The 19,701-nt window shown below is 43.7% G+C and overlaps 1 long non-coding RNA gene across 2 annotated transcripts in view; it reads left to right on the forward strand.

Annotated features, from left to right (window-relative positions):
- LOC116745603 overlaps positions 1-19,701 on the forward strand; it is a 63,316-nt gene that overhangs the window by 23,203 nt on the left and 20,412 nt on the right. For both annotated transcript variants that reach the window (XR_004347498.1, XR_004347497.1), the window contains exon 3: positions 4,941-5,022. This is a non-coding gene — a long non-coding RNA (uncharacterized LOC116745603). The remainder of the gene's footprint in view (positions 1-4,940; positions 5,023-19,701) is intronic.

Here is a 19,701-nt window from a genome sequence, read left to right on the forward strand (position 1 = left end):
ATCGAACCTGTGCCCCCTGTGGTGGAAGTGTGGAGTCTCAACCACTGGACCACCACGGAAGTCCCTCCTTTCAATATTTAGATTAAACTATTATTTACCTCCACCCTGACTATTAGGATGTTTTTCCGTCTCCAGGATCCTTCTTCCACGATGACAGTTAACAGTTCTGTAGTATTTACTTTGGGCCAGTCATTCTTCTAAGTGCTTTTTAACATATATTAGCTCATAATAACTCCAGACTCCTCAGGGAAGCTTTTTAAGTGTAATGGGTTAGTACTTGTCATTATTATCTTGAGGAGAGCAAAATCTGAAAGTCTGCTCAGTCTGCCAGAGATTCCTGGGGGTGTGTGTGTGTGTGTGTGTGTGTGTGTGTGTGTTGACTGTTGTTGCCCTTAATCAACTATGGATTGCTGGTGAATCTCAGGTTGCCTAATGATTTTGATCCTTGTCTACTGATAAGTGACCCATTGAACACCAGTCAAGGAGAGTATCATATCCTCTTGGACAGTGATTGGTTAAGAGGTGGACACATGGCCCAAGCTGGGCCAATCAGAGCCAAAGATGCTTACTTCTGGGACTTGGATGGAAATACAGAGAATGAAGCCTCTGTGTTTCCACCGTGGCTCCCAAGCTTGTAGGCTATAGGCCTGTTGACTGCAGTGCGCTCCACTTAGAGAAACCCTAACAGAGAATAAAGCCAACATAGAGGAAAGCAAAGCTGGGTCGTGGAGGGAGAGAGAGAGACTGAGACCTGATGATACTGTTTGAACCCCTTGATCCAGCCACATGACTGCTCCTGACTTTTCAAATTACAGGAACGAATCAATGTCATCAATGTCTTTTCCTTTTTTATCTTTTTGGCCGCACCACGCAGCATGCGGGATCTTAGTTCCCCGACCATGGATCAAACCCATGCCCCCTGCAGTGGAAGCATGGAGTCCTAAACACTGGACCGCCAGGGAAGTCCTGTCATTTCCTTTTTTTTGGCTGCATTGGGTCTTTGTTGCTGCACGCGGGCTTTCTCTACTTGTGGCAACCGGGGGCTGGCTACTCTTTGTTGTGGTGCATGGGCTCTAGGGCGTGGGCTTCAGTAGTTGTGGCGCATGGGCTTAGTTGCTCCGTGGCATGTGGGATCTTCTCGGACCAGGGCTTGAACCTGTGTCCCCTGCACTGGCAGGCGGATTCTTAACCACTGTGCCACCAGGGAAGTCACAAAGAGATTTTTCTTTTTTAAAAACCACTTTGAACTGACTTTCTGTTACATGGATATAAAGAATCCTGGAAAATGCAAGGGGTAAGACAGTGACACAGTCTGTAGGCTGGAGCACCTGGGCGCCTGTGATCTGGGTCTAAGAGATAGTGACTTAAAACAATGTGCCAGCCTGTGAGCGGTGTTCTCTCCAGGCAGCCCAGGATCTGTGTGAGTCTGGATGTGGATTTCTCACTATCTTCCTAGGGTCCTTTTCCAGATGGTACTCTTTTCTTAATTGCTGGGACCTTCTCCTCTCAGGGGCGGGAGCCTGGCATCTCCTGGCTTTTTCCCTATTTCTGGAACCTCTCTGGGTGAGTCTGTTAGTTTAAAAGCCACTGCATTTGGGTATGGGAAGACTGCCCAGTGACTGGCCTTATATTTTCACTTTGGCTCACTATTTAATATTTCTTTTTTCCCCCTTATATATAACTGGAAGTAGAAATTTTCTTTTTTTTTTTTTTTTTTTTTTTCTGGACAACTGTGGTGGGTTTTTTGTTTGTTTGTTTTTTGGTTTTGGAGGGGGCGTGGCAGTGGTGAGGTTTTGCCCTGGTGCCTGCCTGCTAAGCTTAGGAGGGGTGGCAAGGCAGTTCTGTCCACCAGCTGTCCTAGAGGAACTACTTTAAAGTAGGTCTTCTTACAAATGAACATATCTATGAAACAGAAATAGACTACAGACATAGAGAACAGACTTGTGGTTGCCAAGGGGGAGGGGGCGTGGGGGAGAGAAGGATTAGGAGTTTGGGGTTAACAGATGCAAACTAGTATATATAGGATGGATAAACAACAAGGCCCTACTGCATAGCACAGGGAACTATATTCAATATCCTGTAATTAAACCATAATGGAAAAGAATATATGTATGTTTAACTGAATCACTGCTGTACAGCAGAAATTAACACAACATTGTAAATCAACCATACTTCAATAAAAAAAAGAGTAGGTCTCCTTTTTTGGGATGTGGCCTCTCCCATTCCAATTGTATTTGTTCACAGATAATATTCCAAATCTTTTCATCACTAGGTAGAGAGCACCTGTCCACTGGCCAACTAGTTTATGTTAATTTCATAGTAATATTTGTTATCTTTCCCATAGTTCCTGGCATCTGGAAACATTTTTGTGGGCAGTGACAATAGTTAACCAGTATGTTTTGGGAGGTGTATTTTGAGTGCGGTTTTCTAAATCTCTCTTACACAAATCCACTCTAAAGCACTAATCTATGAGCAGTTTTGTGGTCTCCACCCAACATCAAAAAGTGGCATGTAAAGCCAGTAACATCATGAAGGTTTCACTGATTCATGTTCCAAAAATGTCACAACTCCTGCTCAGGCCACAGCGTCAACACTATATGTATATTCAGTGATTTATTTTATAAAGGAGTAAGTCCTTTTTTTTTTTTTTTTTTTTTTTTTTTTTTGCGGTACACGGGCCTCTCACTGCTGTGGCCTCTCCCGTTGCGGAGCACAGGCTCCAGACGTGCAGGCTCAGTGGCCATGGCTCATGGGCCCAGCCGCTCCACGGCATGTGGGATCTTCCCAGACCGGGGCACGAACCCGTGTCCCCTGCATCGGCAGGCGGACTCTCAACCACTGCGTCACCAGGGAAGCCCTCTTTCTTTTTTAAAAATATTTATTTACTTATTTTTGGCTGCGTTGGGTCTTTGTTGCGGTGCGCGGGCTTTTCATTGCGGTGGTTTCTCTTGTTGCGGAGCACGGGCTGTAGGCGCACGGGCTTCAGTAGTTGTGGCACGCGGGCTCAGTAGTTGTGGCTCTTGGGCTCTAGAGCGCAGGCTCAGTAGTTGTGGTGCATGGGCTTAGTTGCTCCACGGCAAGTGGGATCTTCCCAGACCAGGGCTCGAACCCGTGTCCCCTGTATTGGTAGGCGATTCTTAACCACTGCGCCACCAAGGGAAGCCCCTCCTCATTTATTTCTTTAATGTTTTTGTCCCTTGCATCAGATGTTACGGTCTTTAAGATTATGCCCTGAGGCAGTTTTAGAAGATACCCAGAAATTCTGTAAGACTATCCTTTGAAAGGTGCGGGTCTATGTCTTTCCCTCGCCCCAAACCTCGGCGGGTTTGTAACTCCCTTGTAATCAATAGAGTGTGATGGAAATGACGAATGTGTGAATCCTGAGGCCAAGAGTAAATGCTTGCAGCTTCTACCTTGTTTGCCAAACACTTGGTTTTGGAGCCCTGAGCTGTAAGGTAAGAAGTCTGAGCCCAGGCCATAGTGAGAGGTTACGTGTAGGTGCTACGATCAATAGCTCCAAGCGGAGGTCTCAGCAGACAGTCAGCCTTATACACCAGACATGGAAGTAAAGGCGCCTCCATGTGAATCCAGCCTCCAGCAGTCAGGCCTTCCAGCCCTGGAGCCTTCCCAGCTGAGGCCCCAGGGGTCATGCAGCGGAAACGGGCCTTTTCTGCTGGCCCCGTCTGGATCTCTGACCCACAGAATCTGGGAGCAAAAGAAAATGTTTGTTTTAAGCCTTTACGTTTTGGGTTAACTTGTTATATATATACATACATACATATACACATCTTTATATTCATATTTATTCGATTTATTTATTTTTATTGAAGTATAGTAAATTTACAATTCTGTGTTAGTTTCAAGTATACAGCAAAGTGATTCAGTTATATATATATATTTTTTTTCAGGTTCTTTTTCATTGTAAGTTATTATAAGATATTGAGTATAGGGAATTCCCTGGCGGTCCAGTGTTTAGGACCCTGTGCTCTCACTGCCAAGGACCCAGGTTCGATCCCTGGTCAAAGATCTCACAAGCCACGTGGTGTGGCCAAAAAAAAAAACAAAACAAAACTGAGTATAGTTCCCGTGGGTTAACTTGTTATAAAGCAATAGTAATCAGAACACAGTCCTAAACTGAGTCTTCCACCCTTCTCTGTACAACTAAAAGTTTGGAGGGCAGTGATGGAGAACTCATGGTCCCTGTAGGCCCACTGGCTCCCAAGAAGAAAAAAATGGTGGAGCTGAGTCAAGGGTTCCCTTTTAATCTTCCCGTAATTACCAATGAGATATGTCATTTTTGAATGGATTAACTTTCTTCCTCATCAAAGAAATATCAGGAGAAGGGGACAAGCGTTCACCTCTGTCAAGAAGGGTGTTTTAGGGGCTTCCCTGGTGGCGCAGTGGTTGAGAATCTGCCTGTCAATGCAGGGGACACGGGTTCGAGCCCTGGTCCGGGAAGATCCCACATGCCGCGGAGCAACTAAGCCCGTGCGCCACAACTACTGAGCCTGCGCGTCTGGAGCCTGTGCTCTGCAACAAGAGAGGCCGCGATAGTGCGAGGCCCACGCACCGCGATGAAGAGTGGCCCCCGCTTGCCGCAACTAGAGAAAGCCCGCGCGCAGCAACGAAGACCCAACGCAGCTAAAAATAAATAAAATTAATTAATTAATTAAAAAAATAAAGAGGGGTGTTTTAAAGGGTTTATTCTGCATCTCCTCTCCCCCTAAGTTATTTCAGTTGACTATTTCTTTTTGTTATAGTGTCGTAATATAAATTATAGTAAAGTTAAAAGAATGAGTTGTAATACATTTATGTTATATAATTATATACAATATATATAATTAAGATGTTATAATAAAAATGTTATAATAAAAAGTAAAAATTCTCGTATTTGTTTTCTCTTCAAATGTCTTATGTTTCTTGGTTATCTCTTCACACAGGTGTGCAGCATTATAACTCTGACTGGAAGCTCTGAGTATGTGGGCAGGGTTGTGGACGCATGGACCTCACACAGGGAAACTGGTAAGTGAAAGGGCTCTGTTATTGGGAATACCCTTAAGTGTTAGAGCAGGGAGGGCTTTCCCCTGGAGCAGTTTCCTTCTGCAGAAAAGAACTGCCCCGTCTCCTGCTTTGTTATGAGCTGCTCACAATTCGAGGAGCTGGTTGGGGAAGGACTGGGGTCCCCACCGTTCAGTGTTAAGTTTCACTTAATCTCCCTATGTTCAGTCCCATCCCTCACCTCACTTCCTCTACTCTACCTGGTCTCCCCAAATCTGGAGCATCTCATTTCTTCATAAGGTAAACTTCCCCTCTCTTGTACAGAAGGTGCCAGCCTGCAAATATGGAACATGAGGGAAGGTAGTGGTCTGATCCCTCAGTAACACATGTCCAAGCACCTCCTCATTTTAGCCTCATGTCTCACCTGCTCTTTTTGTGGTACCTAGAATCTCCAAGGGCTGAGCCTTTCCAGTTCTGTGAGGTTTAATTGGCTCCTTTCCCAGTGGGCACCCCTATTCAGGGTTAGGAAGATTAAATTGCCCAAAGTTATACATCTAATCATGGAATTTAGACTCCATCTCAGGTTTGTCCGTCTTCAAACCTCTGTATTTCTTATTTTATAAAGCTAGAAAAAAGCCTGATAAGCCTGAGAAAATAGAATACCAGAAGAACCAATTTCAGAATATAGATGCAGGATTCCTAAATGTTAACAAACTGAATCTAGCACAATATTGAAAAATCTATACAAGGCAGGCAACTCAGTAAAGAAATGCAGAGTAAAATGAGATATCACTTTTGTGTGTATGTGATTAACTTAGCAGAGATTTTAAGAAAGATCCTACCCACTGTAGGCAGTGGATGGAGGAAATAGGCATTCCCATATGTTTCTGGTGTGAGAATAAATTGGCATCACCTTTCAAGGGGTCACTTTTACTATATGTAACAAAGTCTTAATATCCTCCATAACTTTTGGCCCAGAAGTTCCAGGGCCAAAATAAATTTTAAAAATTTATTTTCAGGAAACAATCATGATAGGCACAAACATTTAGCTATGAGGATATTAATATCAATGTTATCTATAATATTTAAAAATGAATAACAATGTATCTGTTCACCACTATGGGCTTGATAAAAATAAACTATAATACCAAACAAAATAATGTTGGAAAATAGTTTTAATAATAATATGAAAATATGATAACGATACATTAAGTGAAATACATAGGTTCAGAATGGTATGTTCTCATTGTATTGCAATTTGTCTGTGCAAGTGATGAAAACTGAACTAAAAGTGGCTGAAGAGAAAGAAAAGGAATGTACTGATTCATAGTACTAGAAAGTCAGGGCGTGTAATACCTCAGGCAAGTTGGGTCCAGGCACTCATGGATCATCACGAGAAATCTATTTCCATCTCTTAATTTGTATTTTGTGTTGGTTTTACTTTCACATAGACTCTCCATGAGAGCTGTTAAAGAGGGTGTATTAGTCAGTGTCTTCCAGAGAAACAGAGCCAAGGGGACCCGGAAAGCTGATGGTGTAGATTCTAGGCTGAGTCTGAGGCCTGAGAACCAGGAGTGCTGAGAGTAAAAGATTGATGTCCAAACTCAAGTTGTCAGGTAGAGAGTGGACTCAGCCTTCCTCCACCTTTTTGTTCTATTCAGCTCTCAATGGATTTGATAGGTCCACCCACGCTGGGGAGGGCTGTCTTCTTTACTCAGTCCACTAATTCAAATGCTAATCTCTTCTTGGAACACCTACAGGCACACCCAGAGATAATTTTTAGCCAGTTATCTGGGCACCCCTGTTGCCCAGTCAAGTTGACACATAAAATTAACCATCACAAGTCCACCCCCTGTCAAGTTGACACTCATACATATCTCCTTAAACCATACTAATCTCCAAGTAAAGAATAACAAAGGTTGGGCTTCCCTGGTGGCGCAGTGGTTGAGAGTCCGCCTGCCGCTGCAGGGGACACGGGTTCGTGCCCCGGTCCGGGAAGATCCCACATGCTGCGGAGAGGCTGGGCCCGTGAGCCATGGCCGCTGAGCCTGCGCGTCTGGAGCCTGTGCTCCGCAACGGGAGAGGCCACAGCAGTGAGAGGCCCGCGTACCGCAAAAAAACCAAAAAAACCACAAAGGCTTAATTCCACCTGACACAACACAACTGTCCATACAACTGAAAATGCACTAGCCCCTTCCTCAGAAGGGAGGTAAAGTCCTTGAGTGATGTTTCCTCTCCTTGTTAACCCTCTAACTTAAACAGTATGATGTAGAATTAACAATACTTAAATATTATGATTTAAAGTCAATACATCTTATGTTGCATGATAAGGAAATAAGAGAGGAAAGAAGACAAAGATACTCCCACACAATCATAACAAAATAAGGAGGAAATCCTCCATGACAGTTACAATCCTCATTTCTCTAACTGGCCATGTGGCTGGTATTTATAACTACTTTCTCCCGCTACCCATTCTGTATTCCCTTTGCCTTCAACAAGCACCTGAGGTGGTCATCATCATTCTTTACTTGTAGGATGACCAAACCTTCATTTCTGAAGGGTCTGCACCATTAGTAGTCATGCCTGGGTTGGATTGTACTTTTCTATTGACCTTAATCATAGGACACAGTAATACTAAGAGATGTCTAAGGGATCTCCTGTATTCCACACATATTCTTCCTTACCTCCATCGTGGATAGTCCAATTTCCTCTTGGCAGCCAGGATCAATCACTCCAGCTAGCATAGTAACTCCCTTCTTTGCCTGTTGATTCAGTCATGAGATGCCCAAAGTGGCCAGGTGGCTCTCTTAACTTCCAGCTCATTGGAATCATTGTTATATCTCTTAGTGGAAGCATTCCTCCTTCTGGAACTAAGACCTGTAGGCCAGCAGAGCATAAGGTCACAGGAACAGGAAGCTAAAACTTTGCTAGTGGGTCATTAGGGGTTAGAGTGAGTGGTACCACTCCCATTTCCACCCCAATTCCTGGATCCGTGAATCCTGGCTATGGGAGAAACAGCACTGTGTATTGGACACTGACTCAGAGCATATACAGCCTCCTGGAGAACCTGGCCGCAGCCCTGAGAGGTGTTGCCACCTAGCTGGCACCGTAACTGAGTCTTCACAGGGCCGTTCCACTGTTCTATCCAACCAGCTGCCTCAGGATGGTGGGGAGCATGTTAAGACTAGTACATTCCATGAGTGTGGGCTCATTGTTGAACTTCTTTTGCTGTGAAGTTCTTTTTTTTTTTTTTTTTTAGTGTGTGAAGTGAGTTCTTGGTCAAGCATTTCAGTGTGGAATACCATGGGAGTGGATAAGGTATTCTGCAAGTCCACTGATGGTAGTTCTTGCAGAAGCACTGTGTGCAGGGAAGGCAAATCTGTATCCAGAGTAAGTGTCTGTTCTAGGAAGAACAAAATGGTACTCCTTCCGTGATGGAAGTTGTCCAGTGTAGTCAACTGGCTGGAAAGTAGCTAGCAGATCACCTCGGGGATGGTGCTGTATCGACGACTAGGTGTTGGTCTCTGCTGCTGGCAGGTTGGGCACTCAGCAGTGGCCACAGCCAGGTTGGCCTTGGGGAGTGGAAGTGCGTGTTGCTGAGCCTGTGCATTGCCTTCACCCCTGCCACCATGGCTGCTTCATTCACGAGCCAAGTGGGTGATGACTGGCCTGGCTGTGGAAAGAGACTGGCATCCACAGGATGGGTCATCCTTTCTGCTTCATTATTAAAATCTTCCTCTGCTGAGCTTACCCTTCGGTGAGCATTCACATGGGACACAAATACCTTCATGGTTTTTTGCCCATATATCTCTTCACCACATTTCCTCATCACCAATTTTCCAATCATGTACCTTCTGAGTCCCTAACCATCCAGCCAAACCATTGGACACATAAATCAGTATATAATCACGTGTCTGGCCATTTCTCCTTCCAAGCAAAGTGAACAGCAAGGTGCACTGAAGTTCTGCCCACACCACTGTCCTTCAGGGATGTCCCCAAAGGGCCTATGGTGCTATAGCTGTCCAGTTTTGGGTGGTGCCTGCATATTGTGCTTCTAGAACCATCTGTAAACCAGACCAGAGTCTTCTCTTTCTCTGTCAGCTGCCATGGAGAACTCCCCATGAGGCCATAGGTGCAGGATGGGAGAGAGAAGGGGCAGCAGGAGTGGGGACCATGGACCTTTGGGCCACATCTTCATGTAATTTACTTGTGCTTTCAGGGCCTGCTCAGGCCTCATCATGTATATGTCACTTCCATTTGATGATGGAGCGCTGCCGTGTGCTATGTGCCTTGGTGGGTCAGGTAACGCCCAGTTCATGGTGGGCAGTTCAGGTCACGTGGTAACTTGGGAGTCCTTGGTCAAGCGTTCAGTCTCTGCTAAGGCCCAGTAGCAGGCCAAGAGCTGTTTCTCAAAAGGAGAGTAGTTATCTGGAGGGGATGGCAGGGCTTTGCTCCAAAATCCTAAGGGTCTGCACTGCAGTTCACCTATAGGCGGCTGTCAAATGCTCCAAACAGCATCGCATGTCAAGAAGGAATATCTTGACATGCCCCTTACCCCTGGACCCCTCGAAATTTCACTGAGGTGGAAGGTCCCTGAATTTTTGTTGGATTTATTTCCCACCTTCTGGCATGCAAATGTCTTACTAAATCTAGAGTAGTTGCTACTTCTTGCCCACTAGGTCTGATTAGATTAATGTCATCAATGCAGTGGACCATAGTGATAGCTTTGTGGGAGAGAAAGGTGATCAAGATTCCTGAGAACTAAATTATGACTTCGGGCTGGAGAGTTGGTGTATCCCTGAGGTAGCATCGGAAAGGTCTGTTGTTGGCTTTGACAGCTGAAAGCAGACTGCTTGACAGGGTGGAGAAAAAGGCGTTTGCCAGATCAGTAGCTGCATGCGAGGTGCCAGGAGATGTGTTGTTGGGTTGGCCAAAAGGTTCGTTCGGTCTTTTCCGTAAGATGGCTGTAGTAGCACTTAGTTGTCTTTAACTTCATTGGAAACAATGTTGTTAGATTGTATTATGAAAGCTATCATATCAGCATGCATTTTTTTAAAAAACTTATTAAAATTGGTGAATTTTTATATAGCCATTTTAATATTGAAGAAGGAAGAGAAAAAGCAACATTTTCAGCATATTATGCTTTATTATTTCAAGGAAGGTAAAAACGCAACTGAAATGCAAAAAAAGATTTGTGCAGTGTATGGGGAGGGTGCTGTGACTGATCAAACATGTCAAAAGTGGTTTGCGAAGTTTCGTGCTGGAGATTTCTCGCTGGGCAATGCTCCATGGTTGGGTAGACCAGTTGAAGTTGCTAGCAATCAAATTGAGACATTAATTGAGAGTAATCAACGTTATACCACACGGAAGATAGCTGACATACTCAAAATATTCAAATCAAGCGCTGAAAATCACTTGCACCAGCTTGGTTATGTTCATTGCTTTGATGTTTGGGTTCCACATAAGTTAAGCGAAAAAAACCTCCTTGACCGTATTTCTGCATGTGATTCTCTCCTTGCACATAATGAAAACAAATTGTGATGGGTGATGAAAAGTGGTTACTGTACAATAATGTGGAATGGAAGAGATCGTGGCGCAAGCGAAATGAACCACCACTAACCACACCAAAGGCTGGTCTTCATCCAAAGAAGGTGATGTTGTGTATGGGGTGGGGTCGGAAGGGAGTCCTCTATCATGAGCTCTTTCCAGAAAACGAAACGATTAATTCCAACAAGTACTGCTCCCAACTAGACTGACTGAAAGCAGCACTTGATGAAAAGCATCCGGAATTAGTCAACAGAAAACGCGTAATCTTCCATCAGGATAACGCAAGACCACATGTTTCTTTGATAACCAGAAAAAAACTGATACAGCTTAGCTGGTAAGTTCTGATTCATCCGCCGTATTCACCAGACATTGCACCTTCGGATTTCCATTTATTTTGGTCTTTACAAAATTCTCTTCATGGAAAAAATTTCAATTCCCTGGAAGACTATAAAAGGCACCTGGACAGTTCTTTGCTCAAAGAAATAAAAAGTTTTAGGAAGAGGGAATTATAAAGTTGCCTGAAAAATGGCAGAAGGTAGTGGAACAAAATGGTGAATACATTGTTCAATACAGCTCTTGGTGAAAATGAAAAATGTCTTATTCTTACTTTAAAACCGAAGGAACTTTTTGGCCAACACAGTACGTTGCTCAAGCGATGAAACCACATCTGGTACAGTAACTGCTAGTGGAAACAGCACCTGGTTAAGCTTGTGATAATCCATTATTATTCTTTAAGACCCATCTATCTTCTGCACAGACCAGAAAGGCAAGTTGCGTGGCAATATGGTGGGAATTAACACCCCTTTATCCTTTATGTCCTTGATGGTGGCGCTAATCTCTGTGATACCTCCAGGAATGCAGTACTGCTTTTGGTTTACTATTGTTTTCCTATGTAGAGGCAGCTCTAGTGCCTTCCACTTGGCCTTTCCCACCCTAATAGCTCTCACTGCACAAGTCAGGGAACTAATGGGGGGATCCTGCTAGCTGCTGAGTATATTTATTCCAATTACACATTCTGGAACTGAGGAAATAGCTACAAGGTGGGTTCAAGGACCCACTGGGCCCTCTATGAGACAGACCTGAGCTAAAACTCCATTGATCTCCTGACTTACATCAGGCTCTCCTCTGACTGGTGGATCACAGTGACATTTTGGGTCTCCTGGCATTAATTTCAGTTCAAAGCCAGTGTCCAGAAGTCCCTGAAAGGTCTGATTATTTCCTTTCCACCAATGCACAATTACTCTGGCAAAGGCTGAAGGTCCCTTTGGGGGAAGGCTGAGAGAAAGATCAACAGCATAAATTTTTGGCAGCATACGAGGGTCCTTCCTCAAGGGGACTGGCCTCCCCTTCATTCAACGGGTTCTGGGTCTGTAAACTGGCTCAAGTCTGGGAATTGACTGTGGGACCATTATTCCAGTTAGACTTTTGTTCACCAGACCTGGAATTTTTTTGCTCATATGGATCAAGTAAGCATTTAGTAGGCTTCCTATCTATTTCACTTCTGGAACACCACCATCAACTAGCCACCTAGGTCTATGAGAGTCAGACTCTTCTATTAATACTTTGACTCTGCTATCCATTATGGTAGCCAGGCCCATCTCGCCTTTGGGTGGTTGAGTGCTACCACTTGGCCTCCACCATCCTGGGATCCAGTTACTCCCATCACATTTAGGGTTCCCAATTCAGTGGCTGCAGTTCCCACTGGGAGGTCTGGCCTACAGAGAAGAGCAATCTCAGAGCTCCTCCAGGCTGCTGGGGCTCCCCTCACAAACTTCCTTCTCACTGTCTTCCAGACCCTCCCAGAGTGGGTGAGTAGGCCTTAAATGACAAATGCCCTGTAACATTCCAATCTCCCTAATCCTTTGAATCCTTTCCTCGACATTAAACCAAGGCAGGTTCATCATTTCCAGTTCACTCACTGTGGGCCGCCTTTTGGCCCATGTTTCAGCCAACCAACCAACCAAACTGTTCTAACTTCCCAAGCTGCAAACTAAATGCAGAATCTCTGCCTAGCGAGCCCGTATCAGTAAATTTGGCCTGATCCAATTTTATGTTCCTTCCACCATTATCCCACACCCTTAGTGTCCATTCCTCCACGTTCCCCAGATCTCTGTCTGTGTAAATTAGGAAACCTTAAGTTATATATTGTTATAAATTATATATGAATATAAATACTAAAAAGAAATTTATTATAAGGTATTGGCGCCTATGATTATTGAGGCTGAGAAGTCCCATGATCTGCCATCTGTAAGCTGGAGACCAAAGAGAACTGATGGTGTATCAGAGGCCTGAGAGCTGGAGAGCAGATGGCATAGATTCTAGTCTGAGTCTGAAGGCTTGAGAAGTAGGAGTGCTTGAGGACAGGACTTTAAATAGGCAGAGAGCAAATTCAACCTCTTTGTACCTTTTTGCTCTATTCAGCCTCAACGGATTGGATAAGGCCCACCCACAGTGGGGAGGGCCATCTGCTTTACTCAGCCCACTGATTCAAATGCTAGTCTCTTCTGGAAACACTTTCACAGACTACCCAGAAATAAGGGTCAACCAGCTATCTGGGCATCCTGTGGGCCAAGTCAAGTTGACATGTAAAATTAACCATCACAGAGGGCTAGTAGCAGCTCTGGGATTATGTTTTACCAATGCGAAAGTCTAACAAAAATAGAGTCTTTCCTTTCAAATCATTCCAGCAAAAATCCCAATGCTGAATCTCTTTGGCCAGGCTTCGGTCACGTACTCCTCTTCTTCAGCTGAGAGGTGGTGTGAGTGCCACCTTAATAGTGGTTTAGATAGCTAAAATTTATTGAGTACTAATTATGTGTAAATCATGAATCTGAGTCTAAATTTTCTGTGATTAGATGTGTAACCTTGGGCAATTTAGCCTCCCCAAGCCTGAAAAGGACTCAAAATCAGTGTCCTCTGTGTTATTTCACTTAATCCTCTTGACAACTCCAATAAAATGGATTCTGTCATCATCCTCATTTAACTGATGAAGAAACTAAAGCCCAGGCAGGTTACGTATATTATGCATGACAAAAGAATTAGCAAATGGTGAGTCCACCTGCATGGACTGAAAATATGGGTGGAGGCATTTCCTCCCAAAAGAATCAGATGCTGCTTCTGACATTGAAGATAGAGCCCAAAACAAAAGAAAAACAAAACGAAACAAAAGAAACAACCACTCAGGATACAGGGATGTGAAGACTTCAAAAATCTATCACTAATATACTCATAAAGGTAAGAGAATATATTGCACTCGTGTTATAAGAACAGGATGATATAATTATAAATATTAAGAGAAAAAAGAAAGCCCTTAAAAGTTAAAGCAGGATAGTAGGCCCAAAAAATGTAATAGAAGAGTTGGAAGGTAAACTTGAGGAAATCCTGAAGAAGATGAAGAGATGGAAAATAGGAGAGAAAAGATGAGAAGATTAAAACAATAAGTCTGAGAGGTTCAATATCTGAATAATAGAGTTCCAGACAGAGAGAACAGAGAAGATTTAGGGGAAGCAGTCATCAGTAAAACAATACAGAAAAATTTACCAAGCTCGAGGACATGAGTTTCCAGATTGAGGGGTCCTTCAAATGCCCAGAAAAAAGGATGAAAAGAGACCCACCGAGACACATCATCATGAAATTTCAGAACATGGGGGCAAAGAGATTTAAAAAATCTTTGAGAGAGAAAAAGAGAGATGGAGATTAGGAGTCAGATTTGACTTTTCATTCTTCAGTGAATAACACTGGAAGCAAGAAGACAACAGAGCAATGCCCTCAAAATTCTGAAGCAGAATGATTTCCAACCTAGAATTCTCCACCCAGCTAAATTATCAATCAACCCTGAGGGTAAATAAAGGCATTTTCAAGTATGCAACATTTCAAAGCATTTCAAAGCACATTTCAAAGCTCCTATGCATCCTTTCTGAAGAAGCTACTGAAGGCTGTGCTTTTTTTTTAAATTAATTTTTGGCTACGTTGGGTCTTCGTTGCTGCCCGTGGGTTTCCTCTAGTTGTGGTGAGCGGGGTCTACTTTTTATTGCGGTGCGTGGGCTTCTCATTGCTGTGGCTTTTCTTGTTGTGGAGCACGGTCTCTAGACGTGTGGGCTTCAGTAGTTGTGGCTCGTGGGCTCTAGAGCGCCGGCTCAGTAGTTGTGGCTCACGGGCTTAGTTGCTCTGCGGCACGTGGGATCTTCCCGGACCAAGGATCAAACCTGTGTCCTCTGCATTGGCAGGCGGATTCTTAACCACCGCACCACCAGGGAAGTCCTTACTGTACCTTTTTTTAAAAAAATTAATTAATTATTTTTGGCTGCATTGGGTCTTTGTTGCTGTGCACGGGCTTTCTCTAGTTGCGGCGAGCGGGGGCTACTCTTTGTTGCGGTGCATGGGCTTCTCATTGCGGTGGCTTCCCTTGTTGCGGAGCATGGGCTCTAGGTGCACGGGCTTCAGTAGTTGTGGTGCGTGGGCTCAGTAGTTGTGGCTGACGGGCTCTAGAGCGCAGGCTCCGTAGCTGTGGTGCACAGGCTTAGTTGCTCCGCGGCTTGTGGGATCTTCCCAGACCAGGGCTCGAACCTGTGTCTCCTACATTGGCAGGTGGATTCTTAACCACTGCGCCACCAGGGAAGCCCCTTACTGTGCTTTCTGAACAAGAGAATAAACCAAGAGGAAGGCATGACATACAATAAATAGGAATCTGACACAGGAGAAAGGTGAAGGGAATCCTCAGGGCGAGGGTAATGGGAGATTCCAGGATGACAGCTGTGCACTGGATGCAGAAGGAAACAAATTCAGACTGAAGCAGTGCGACCCGAGAGAGAGATGAATTGAGGGCTGACACCACCATTCGCCCCACCACCATCATGCAGACTTTTAAATCAAGGATAAAATGTCCAGAGAGTCTGACCCACATTTTCCTCTGAAGTTTGTCAACATGCTCCTCGCTCCTGGATGACCTGCTGCCTGATCTGCTGTGGGTAGTGTCTCGAGATGCTCCGCTTAGACCTCTTCTAGGAGCTGGAGGGCAAGTCCCGGTGAACAGAAAACACAGAACAGCCTCTCCCTCTGACCGTATCCTGGCCAAACACCTAAAAGCTGGCCCATGCTGTGGTGCTGCCACATGTCTCAGCTGTGCTGAGCCCGGTGCCCGGTGTTACTCATCATGTTACTCAGTGATTTTCCCATAAAAGGCTCTTATAAATGCTCAGGGAAGCTGAAGCCGGGCAGTGACCCACCCAGAGACAGTTCAGCTTATCTTCTCCTTCTACAGTGCCAGCGTCACCCTTCCCTTACCCTCCTTGTTTGGTGCTTACTCCTCAGATTTTCAAAACTCAGTAATATTTAGGGAGGCATATCTAGGTGGAAAACTAAAAAGGAAAAGTGAAAGTCAACAGTGAAAAGTGAAAATCAACACGAAAGTCATCACAGTGGTTAGCGCTGGGGGGAGGTAGAGAAAAGACTGCAACTGAGGTGTAAACAGAGGCCTTGGAAGGACTGGCTGTGTTTCATATCTCAAAATTAGTGGATGATTGCTTTTTTTGTTTTTGAATTTTATTGTATTATTTTTTTATACAGCAGGTTCTTATTAGTTATCTATTTTGTATATATTAGCGTATGTATGTCAATCCCAATCTCCCAGTTCATCCCACCCCCCCTCCCCCCCTTGGTGTCCAACATTTGTTCTCTACATCTATGTCTCTGTTTCTGCCTTGCAAACCGGTTCATCTGTACAGAGTGAAGTTAAGTCAGAAAGAGAAAAACAAATATTGTATATTAACACATATATGTGGAATCTAGAAAAACGGTACAGTGGATGACTGTTTACCCTATTATTACATTTAAGTTGCACAAATGATTTTATTCCCCTTGTTGTTTGTATGATGCATTTCACAGCAAACCATTGAAAAAAATGAGGTGCTGTTACTCAATAAATAAGGAAATGAATGCAGACAAGCAGAACTAAGAAATGTTCTTCCAGAATCTTCGAAAAATGAAAACACCTGCAAAGAGAAAAAGCAGGAAGGGACGCTTGTGTCTGGCTCTTTCTGTTACAGGGAACAGAGACCTGCTTAATTTATTCATTTTTTAAAAAATTTATCTTATTGAAGTACAGTTGATTTATATTGTTGTGTTAATTTCTGCTGTACAGCAAAATGATTCAGTTATATGTATATATACATTCTTTTTCATTATGGTTTATCACAGGATATTGAATATAGTTCCCTGTGCTATACAGTAGGACCATTATAACAGTTTGCATCTGCTAATCCCAAACTCCCAATCCATCTCTCCCCCACCCCTGCTTAATTTAACTCAAGAAAGGAGTTGGGGTTGTTTTGAGTCTACGTGTGGAATGAACTGGAATGATAAAACTCAGGTCGTTTTTCACTCTCTCTACAGGCATCTCTGTGTCCCTGTCTGTCTGCTCTGCTCCCTATTGGCTATATAGTAAACCTCCCCCAAATTCTTTGGCTTAAAACAACAATCACCATTTATTTATTGGCCCATGATGCTGTGATTTGGGAAGGGATTGGCAGGAACAGCTCATCCCTGCTCCATCAAGTGTTGGCCGGGTCAGCTTGACTGGGGCTGGAGGGTGCTGATGGCTTCACTCACATGTGTGGCTTCTCAGCTAAGGTGTCCAGAACAGCGAGGGGCTGGCTGGACCAATCTCTCCAGCAGGGCTTCTTTACATGGTGACTTAAGGCTCCAGAAGAAGTAAAGCAGAAGCTGTCAGGCCCCTTAAGCACCAGGTCCAGAACTGGCACCACGTCATTTCTGTTACATTTTGTTGGTCAAAGAAAGTTCATATCATGGGGAGGAGAAATAGACTTCACCTCCTGATGGGGGACGTGGCGTGCTTACAGAGGTGGGAAGAATACTTGGCAGCTATTTTTGCAAACAAAATTTTCCTCCCACCACATAATTTTGATTTGCATATAATTTTAGTTTGTTGTTGCCTTAACTCCACCCATGTTTTTCTGTCACCTACAACTTTATTGCCAACTAGCAGACTCGTTTTGTGTTTTTAAATTCAAATTCATGAGAACTGTTTGGTTCAGTTCATCTTTTCACCTCATGCCACTGGTCCAAGCCTATTTTTTTTCTCAAGTTTTTAGTTTGAAAACATTGTTTCAGAATAGTTGCATGACTAATACACTGAATGCCTATATACCCTTCACTTAGAGTCACCAATTTTAACATTTGCCACATTTGCTGGATCACACTTTCTCTATGCATGAACGTATGCAGTTAGTTTAAGACATCATAGCATTTTGTCTTTAAATACTTTGGTATATATCTTCTGAGAACAAGGGCATTCTCTTACATAACCACAATCAGATAAGCATTCTCAAGAAATTGAACAATTATATACAGCTATAATCTAATGTACTGTCCATAGTAATATTTCCACAACTGCCCCAATATCGTCCTTTATATATGACTTTTTTGGATCCAATATTCAAATTATGATCACACGTAGAAATTTGTTGTCATGTCTCCCTAGTGCCCTTTAATTTAGACAAGTTCTCTGGCTGTTTTTCATAGATTTAAAAAAAATATTTATTTATTTATTTTCCTGCACCGGCTCTTCGTTGCAGCACACGGGATCTTTTAGTTGCAGTATGCAGACTCTTAGTTGTGGCTTGTGAACTCTTAGTTGCGGCATGCGAGATCTAGTTCCCCAACTAGGGATCGAACCCTGGCCTCCTGCATTGGGAGCATGGATTCTTACCCACCGGACCACCAGGGAAGTCCCTGTATTTCATCTTTATGACATTGAATTTTTGGAGAGTCTAGGCCAGTTGTTTTGCACAATGTCTTTCAGTTTGGATTTGCCTGATTATTTCCTCATGATCAGATTCAGCTTAAACCTTTTTGGTGAGAATACTACATAGGTGATGTAGTGTGGCTAGCCAGTTGATTGGTTGCTCTTAAACAATTGCTGGCCAGTTGCCTATTTGTGCTCACTCCCATCCCCCTTCTCTTATCCTGTCCCCCATCATTCCCCAGTCTCCTTAGCCCAGAACCTTCTGTGTAAGTTTGGCCAAGGGGAGACAGTGACAGATGATTGGAGAATAGGAGAAGTGGAAAGGCTGGGATATTTCCCTCTTTCTCTTTTCCTTCTCTCCTATGAAGTCTCTTGTTCCCCCCCACCCCAAACAGACCCTGCCTCTGTGGTTCCAGCTCCCTGGAAATCCCCCTCCTAGGTTCTGGCTCCTTCTGACTGGCCCCAACCTCTGTGCTCTGATAAAACCTCCTTGTCCTGCCATCCCTTCAGCCCTAGGGCAGCACTTAACTTCTGGCTGTTGCTAACCTCCAGTTGCCTTACCATCCTGTGTTTGGCTTCTCAGCTTTTCCATTTCCTGTGGAACCAATTTCCTTTATTTGGTTTGAAAAACCCAGGCTGGCCTCTGCTTTCCTGACTAAACCCTGACTAATACGAGCAGGGTGTCTAATCCCAGTGACCTATGGTATAAACTAAGGCAGCATTAGCAACAGGGGCTATAAGAGGGGAAATTCCTTTAGAAGGAGGAGTACGCACTGTAGCTCTCCTCCCTGGTTACATAGGAAGGAAATGTACAAAAAGGTAACATCTCTGGGTGGTAGAATTTTGGGAGATTTTCATATTATTTTTCTTCTTTTTTGTTTATCCACATTACTTATGTTTCTTGCAACAGACATGGATTGTTTTTGGCATGAAGAAAAAAATCTAGCATGCCATATTTAGTAAACAAATGAGAGGATGTTGTGCTCAATAAGATATATCAGAGGATATGGAAGTGGCTAACCTCCATCAGAGTACTTTGGCTCCCAAATATTTTTTTCAGCTTTATTGAAGTATAATTGATAAATAAAGTTGTAATAGATTTAAAGTGTACACTGTGATGATGTGACTATGCATGTACATTGTGAAGTGATTCCCACAATTGAGTTAACACTTCCATCGTCTCACATATTTACCATTTATTTATTTATTTTGGTGCAAATACTTAAGTTCTGTTCTCTCTCAGTAAATTTCAGTTACACAGTGCAGCGTTATCAACTATGGTCACCATGTTACACTTTAGATCTTCAGACCTTATTCACCGTATAACTGAAAGTGTGCACCCTTTTACTAACCTCTCCCCTTTTGCTGCAACCCCCAGCCCCTAGCAAACCCCA

Source organism: Phocoena sinus, chromosome 20, assembly GCF_008692025.1.
Source record: "Phocoena sinus isolate mPhoSin1 chromosome 20, mPhoSin1.pri, whole genome shotgun sequence".
NCBI classification, from domain to species: Eukaryota; Metazoa; Chordata; class Mammalia; order Artiodactyla; family Phocoenidae; genus Phocoena; species Phocoena sinus.